The sequence below is a fragment of the Trachypithecus francoisi genome, unplaced genomic scaffold, assembly GCF_009764315.1.
Source record: "Trachypithecus francoisi isolate TF-2019V2 unplaced genomic scaffold, Tfra_2.0 Lachesis_group13, whole genome shotgun sequence".
NCBI lineage: Eukaryota > Metazoa > Chordata > Mammalia > Primates > Cercopithecidae > Trachypithecus > Trachypithecus francoisi.
The window spans coordinates 103,781,125-103,789,156 of NW_022681458.1; the positions used below are offsets into that span (position 1 = coordinate 103,781,125).

Here is an 8,032-nt window from a genome sequence, read left to right on the forward strand (position 1 = left end):
GGCACAGATCGCTCATGCTATTGTTTGTGGCCTAAGAATGCCTTTAAGCAGTTTTCCGCCCTGGGAAGGCCAGGTGTTCCTTATCCTCATTCCCGTAAACCCAAACCTTCCAGCTTGGGCGTTAGGGCCATTATGAGCAAGTTACAGAGCTGCAGAGATTTTGTTTATGGCCAGTTTTGGGGCCAATTTATGGCCAGATGTTGAGGGGCCTGCTCCCAACATTTAACTATAGAAAAGCTGAGGTGGCAGAATTCTGAAATAGCAGCAAAAGGTTTATGTTTATGTCCATATTAAACATATGGGCCATAGATGACCAGCCCATCTATTTACAATATGCAGGATCTGAGGTTTTCCATATGCATCTGTACTGCCATCCCTCAACTTCAGATTTATCCCCATCAGCACACTCATTTCTTTCCTGGATCTGCCTTGGCCATAAAAGACACAACTCTTCTGGGTTCCCATCATATAAATCTAGGCATTATCTCCTAGTGTCTCTGGGTCTCTTCACAGTATTTTTTTTTCTTAAACTTTTTTTTTTTGAAGGTGTCTTGCTCTGTCACCCAGGCTGGAGTGCAGTGGCATGATCTTGGCTCACTATAACCTTCATCTCCAGGGTTCAAGCCATCCTCCTACCTCAGTCTCCCAAGTAGCTGGGAATATAGGCACAAGACACCATGCTAATTTTTGTATTTTTTTGTAGAGACAGAGTTTTGCCTTGTTGTCCAGGTTGGTCTTGAACTTCTGGGCTCAAGCAATCTGCCCACCTCAGACTGGTGCTGTTATTATAGGTGTGAGCCTCTGGGCCCAGCCTCTTCCCAGTCTCTTACTCCAGAGCACACTAGGGGCCTGTCTCTTCAGTGAAGGAGGCTTCCACTGGTGGTGTTGAGAGCATCTTGGGCATTGACTCAGGTGCAGGGGTCACTCTCTTCTCCCTGATAGAGCTGGCAAAGGGGAGACAGTTCACTCTCTGATGGCTGTTTACAGCTGTACCATGGGTACCAGGGTTCACCTGAGACCAGGGTGGGGACTGGCAGAGAAGTACTCATAGCTCCATAAGAGGCACTAAAATCAAGGTCCCGGGGTTCAACTTGGGAGATGTGGTAACTGAGGAGACCATGATCCCTGACTTTCTGGATGACATGGGTCAACATCTTATGCTGCTTCATATGGACTCCTATGTACAGAACATGGAAAATAATACCCGTGTGGGCACTGACAAACTGTTCTGAGAGCTTAACAATCCTAAAATCAACATGTAACTTGTGATCTTGGCAGATGGGGCAGGGATTCCCAGCAACTTTATTCCTGTGTATACATGTCTTTTGAGTCTGCCATGAGGGTATACCACCCTTGTAGTAGTGGCAATAGTCCACCCAGTTGGGATGAGAACATTATGGCTCCTGATATTCTTCTGATTCCAGGTATTTCCAGGGTTCATTCTTATATAGTGAAATGGGAACTGGGGGCAAAGAATCTTCCTTAGAGGGAGCTTTGGTAAAATAGTCTGGAGGGGAACCTGAACTCCATTGGTAGTTTGGAAGAGAGAAAGGATAGGAAGCTGCCTCAGTAGGGTGTTTAATATGGGCATCACCATCTTAAACTCAGATCAGGTAAGTTGTGTTCTTATTGAGAAAAAAAAAATTGTAATTTGGAGATTATTTAAAAGTTACTTATAACACAAGATTAGAAATAGTAAGTCAGAGAGAAAGAGAGAGAGGTAAAAGGATTATATATCGAGAGATATATTTTTGGTAAGGAAGGTTATAAGAAGAAGAAAATAATTTTGTATGAGAGAAGATCTTATATGGTAAAGTTTTGTCCTAAAATAAAATGACTTATTATTTTAAAAGAGGTAGTACAAAAAAATCAGAAGGTCAAAATATGTTGTTCATGGTCTCAGTCCTAATAAATATTGTAGGAAACAAATTTATAAAATAAATTTTATATGTAATTTAATTGCCTACAATTAAAAAGAAATGATCTAAAACAATCTTTCTAAGATTGGTCACCTATCTTAAGATTTTTCTAAGGTATTTATTTACTCTTAAAATTATAAGAGATTTGTTTTTTAATTCTATAATCTTAGACCTATAACTCACTTATCCCCAGTGGCTTCCGCAGGCAACACATCTCACTCTCACCAATCACCCATTGATTCCTTTCAGAGAGTGAACCCAGACGGTACCCAGTGCAGGGCATCTTACCAGCCTTCCTCTATGATTCCCTCTGGCAGGTCACCAATGGGAAAGAGGGATGGTTATTGTACATGTTCTCTTCACAACTTCAGATATTCATAACTAGAAGTCACATTCTAAATGATTAGGGAAAAATCCTGGGGATTCAAAACCTCATTTAGAGTATTTTTGAGACCCATAACCCCAACCAAGCAGATGTCCAGTCCCTTTTGAACATTCTCCTCACTGGATGAAAAATTAAAAAAAAAAAAAAAAAAAAAAGAAAGAAAGAAAGAAAATAAAATCCTCTGTTATTAGAAATGCTAGGGAGGAAATGGACAGAACCCACAGAGACAAGATAAAAAATCCTGTTAAGAGACCAGGGAATGAGGTTGTGACAGACCTTGACCCCCTTTGGGATCGTGAGACAGGAATGAAAAAAGGCAAGATTCAGGCATGATGAAACATTAATGTTAAAGGGAATAAGGCCACAGAAGAAAGATCCACTAACTGGAGTAAGCTAAGAAAAATTAATCAACAACCCCAGAAAGGTCTATATATCTTCCCAGAGAGGTTGAGGGGAAAATATGAAGTTGTATACTGCTCTTACTCCTGATTCAGCAGAGGGAGAGAGGCAGTTCTGAAATCTGTTTATCTCCCAGAGGACATCAGACATTAGCTATAAACTCCAAAAGGTAAAATTAGAGCTCAATGCTCCCATCTTAAGACTAATATACCTAGGCAATAAGATATTCAACAACAAGAAGGGGAGGAGGAGCATAAAGAAGAAAGAGAGGCCAAAAAGCAAGCCCAACTACTGGCTGTTACCTATTTGATTTGCATTCAGTTGATGCAGAGCAAAGATCTGCAGTCCTCGTGTTTTTCAGAAATTAAGCATAGTTTACTTACTAAGGGCTTTGAAGGCTCTTGGAAAATCACAACTCTGGTGAGTTACTGCTGGTCCTCTAACCAATAGAAAAGATTCCAAAGGCCTAAGAGACTAGGACCAAACCAATATGCCTTCTGCAAGGAAAAGGGTCACTGGAAAAGGGACCCATCTGAAAGAAAAGGGAAGGGGGAATGTCCCATCTAGGTGTTTCACAGTAGCAGATGGTCAAAGTAGAAAAAAAAATCTACAGGTCCTAGGGGCTCCTCAGTGGGCCCTCTACTTATACTTCAAGGTGTCCTGACTGTCATTGGATGTAGGAGACAAACCCGTTGGCTCCTTGGTTGACACAGGGGCCACCTACTCTGTTTTGAACGCACCCAGGGGTATACTTACTTAACAAAGAGGCAGGATTTCCCAGATAGGCAAAAAACCCAGCAGCTAACATGGACTGTGTTGTCTCAAGAGTTCAAACCCTATACCCAGTCCCAAAAATATTTGGAGAGGCCTGGAGTTACTGACTCTTGAACAAGGAACCATCTTCCAATATGTGGATAACATCCTTGTTGCCAGCCTTTCTAAAATATTTGGGATCAAAATACCCATTAGCCTTTAACTTCCCAGCAGAAAGGAGTTCTAAGATATTCCCCTAAAAGCACAAATATCTCAGCAACAAGTAATCTATCCATAGTTACTCCTAGAAGAACAACAACAAAGTTAGTCCCAAGGGAGATGGGAAGTAATACACCTACTACAGCAATCAAAGACCTGGAAACAACTTCAAGGGTTTCTGGGCACGGCAGGATTTGGCAGCCTCTGAATAGCTAGCTTTGACCTCATTGCCCATCCTCTATAAAAATAATTAAAAGGACACAGGGCCTTTTAAATGAATGACAAAATGTAACCAAGCATTCTCCAAACTTAAAACACAGCTCACAAGGGCCCAAACTTTAAGCCTACCCAACTTAACTAAATCTTTCTATCTTTATGTTCATGAAAAGGGAAAAGCCTTAGGAGTACTAACTTAAAAGTTGGGCCCACTGACCCACGTAGTATCCCACTTTTTCATGCAGTTGGACCCAGTTGCTAAAGGCTGACCACCCTGCCTTTGGTTGATGGCAGTCATGGCCCTCCTTTGAAAAGAGAGAAGTTTGGACAACCCCTAACCATCTGAACTCTCCACCATACACAGACCCTCACAAAAGAAACGAGTAGAATGATTATCTCCAGGCAAGGCTCTCCAGTTGTAAAGTTATTGCAGGCTGTAAGAAATTTAGCCTAGCTGGCAATAGTTCATGGCCATGGCCACCAGAAGGGGAAACTAAGGTAATTAAAGAAAATAATAAAGTCAATCTAATGCCAAAACAAGCAACTTTAAGAAAGTTACCCTTCAAATGCCACTTTTGCTTTCCCTCTTGAATCCTGCTCCCTGTTTTAAAACAAAACAAAAAAACCTAGTTTACTCTTTAAAAAAATGGAAAAAGGCCTCCAAATTGGAATATACCTGGTGTTATGAATCATCCAGGAGGGCTAATAAGTCCTCATGAACAACTTATTTTCCCAGAAGAAATTACATTACAGGCCATTAGAGAAGCTCATTCTAGCACTCACTTTGGTCATGAGGCCCTTCAAAACCAGCTTTTCAAGAGCATGATGGCCCCAAAGTTCAGGGAGCTAGACAAGGAGATGGTTGAGATTTTCCCCACATGCTATGTTAAAAATTCTAATAACCACCTCTCAGAGTTGGGTGGGGGAGGCAAAAGGGAGCTGCTCAGTTGGTGAAGTACCAACATAAACGTCCAGGGGAAGATTGGAAAATTTATTTCACACATATGCCCAGAGCCTTAAAAACCTTTAAATACCTCCTGGTTCTCATTGACACTTTTCACAGGATGGGCAAAAGACTGCCACCCACACTGAAATTGCACATGAGATGGTAAAGTTGCTACTGAAGAAAAATTGTCCTCAGATTCAGGCTGCCTGAGTCAATTCAAAGAAGTATTGGACCAGCATTTACATGTTCCATTAGTAAGGCTACTTCTGAGGGTCTCAGAATAAAATGGTATCTACATGCCACCTGGAGACTGCAGTCTTCATTTATAGGATATACCCAGCTAAAGGTAGCTGCGTGAACCTAAGGGAAAAAGTCCCTTTTACTGAGTTGAACCACTCTCAGATCTAAAATTACTGATGTGTTTGAGGACAAAAACCCTCAACCAAATAAGTTACCCTGGGCCTGCATATACTTTCTGTCAGGACTTTGTTTACTTGCCCTCTTATATGTATCCTCATCTTTGCTTTGGGAGTAACCTTGTTGCATCCAGAGCCTACCGTGTTTGGAAAACCCATGAGCTCAAGGAGATTGCCCCCTATGGCACCTAATCCCCAGAGAAGTCAAAATATTTGTTTCCTGTCCCCCTTTTGCCCAAGGAATAAAAGGGTGATTAGGTTTATTCTAGCTTCCATCAGGATAACAGGCAGTCTCCTAAAACGCTGGGGAAGTTTTGCCTACCATGAGGTTACCCTCTGCAACCTCACGACAGTTATGGAAATGCGAGTTGATAAGAACGATGATCCCCTTACCTGAATTCTCCCTAGTCTCATTAGCCAATATTGCGCTTGGTAACTATCTGGCTCTTGATCACTTGTCAGAACAAGGTGAGGTGTGTATAGTATAGTCACCAAGTCTTCCTCTTGTACTTGGGTACAAGATTAATTCAAAAAGACATTAAAATCATCTACAACCAGGCCAAGTGGTTCCACCAATTAACCAAAAGGACACAGACCCTCAAGAAATATAAAAACATCATAAGATAGGCCATCCCTAATCTCACTTAGTTCTTGTTCTTCCTGGGCCCTTTAGCTACTGTTGTACTTCTCTTGATTTTGGGGCCCTGTCTCCTAAATTGTCTGGTCTTATTTCTGTCTAAACAAATAGAGGCCATAAAACTACAGAGAGAAGTTACTCAGTGATATAAACAGCTAGGCTCACACCCAGGAGATAACCAGACCTACCTAAGACAAGCTACAGAATAATTTCACTCCTCAGGGGACATATCAGCATCCAAATTCAGCTTGAAGAAGTTATAGAAGATGGACCCTCAAATGTTTGAACCTCTAAAGAAGTGAATATAAGAAAAGGGGGGATTTGTTACCCAGTGTGATTACTACATGACATACCTGAATTTCTACTCAACACTAACTCTGCTTATCTTTAAAAAACTGGATGTTTGCTATAAGAAGTTTTCTCTGTATTCAGACTAGCTGAGACTGATTAGGTCCAAGATAGCTGATACGGTTTGGATCTGTTTCCCTACCAAAGTTCATGTCAGATTGTAATCCCCAATGTTGGAGGTGGGGATGGATGGGAGGTGATTAAATCATGGGGGTGGTTTCTCAGAAATGGTTTAGCATCACCCCCTTGGTGCTGTTCTTGTGACAGTGAATTCTCATGAGATCTGGTTGTTGAAAAGTGAGTGGTACCTTCCCTCTCACTCTCTCTTGCTCCTTCTTCAACCATGTAAAGTGCCTGCTCCCATTTTGCCTTCAAGCATAAATAAAAGTTCCTTGAGGCCTCCCCGCAAGCATATGACACCATGTTTCCTGTATATCCTCCAGAACTGTGAGCTGAATAAAGTTCTTTTCTTATACATTATCCAGTCTCAGGCATTACTTGATAGCAATGTGAAGCCAGACTAATTCTGGAAATTGGTGCCAAAGAGTGGGGCACTGGTATAAAGATCCCTGAAAAAGTGGAAGCAACTTTGAAATTGGGTAACAAGAAAAGGTTGTGAGAGTCTGGAGGCCTCAGAAGACAACAGGAAGAGGAGGGAAATTTTGGAACTTCTTTGAGACTTGTTGCATAGCTGTGACCAAAATGTTGATAGTGATATCGATGGTTAAGGCAAGGCTGAGAAGGTCTCAGATGGAAATGAGGAATTTATTGGTAACTGGAGCAAAGGTCACTTTTGTTATGCCTTAGCAAAGTGTATGAGTGCATTGTTCCCCTGCCTTAGGGATCGGTGGAACTTTGAACTTGAGACTTATGATTTAGGGTATCTGGTAGAAGAGATTTCTAAGCAGCAAAGCTTTCAAGATGTAGTCTGCCTGCTCCAACAGCTTATGCTCATATGTGTGAGCAAATAAATGACTTAAAACTGAAACTTACATTTAAAAGGGAAGTAGAAAGTGTAAATTTGGAAAATTTGTAGTTTGGCCATGTGGTAGAAAAAAAAAACAAACAAGCACCATTTTCGGGGGGGTGGGGGGAGCAGAATTTAAGCAGGCTGAAGAAATTTGCATAAGTGAAAAGGAACCAAGTGTTAATAGCCAAGACAATGGAGAAAAGGCCTTGAAGGCATTTTGGAGACATTTGCAGCACTCCCTCCCATCACAGACCTGGAGGTCTAGGAGAATAGAATAGTTGTCTTGGCCAGACCAAGGGCTCCTTTGCCTTGTGCAGCCTCAAGATACTGCTCCCCACATCCCAGCTGCTCTGGCTTTAGCATCAGCTCAAAGGGCAGCCGATATAACTCAAGGTGCTGCTGCAGAGAATGCAAGCCATAAGCCTTTGGAGCTTCCATGTAGTGTTAAGACTGTGGGTGCACAGATTATAAGAGTTAAGGTTTGGTAGCTTCTGCCTAGATTTCAGAGGATGTATAGAAAAGCCTGGGTGTCCAGGTAGAGTCCTGCTGCAGGGGCAAAGTCCTCATTGAAAACCTCTACTAGGGCAGTGTGCAGGGGAAATGTAGGGGAGGAGACCCTATGCAGAGTCCCCACTGGAGCACTGCATAGCGGAGTTATGAGAAGAGTGCAACAATCCTCCAGACCCCAGAATTGTAAATCTACCAACATCTTCTACCCTATACTTGGAAAAGCCTTAGGAACCCAATAGCAGCCAGTGAGAGCAGTTGCAGAGTCTGAACCTTGCAAAACCAGAGAGGTAGAGCTTCCCAAGATTTCAGGAGCT

At 42.0% G+C, this 8,032-nt stretch overlaps 1 pseudogene; it reads right to left on the reverse strand.

The window, feature by feature from the left end:
- Positions 1 to 841: 841 nt before the first annotated feature.
- On the reverse strand, positions 842 to 1,597 carry LOC117095414 (annotated as a pseudogene).
- Positions 1,598 to 8,032: the final 6,435 nt, after the last annotated feature.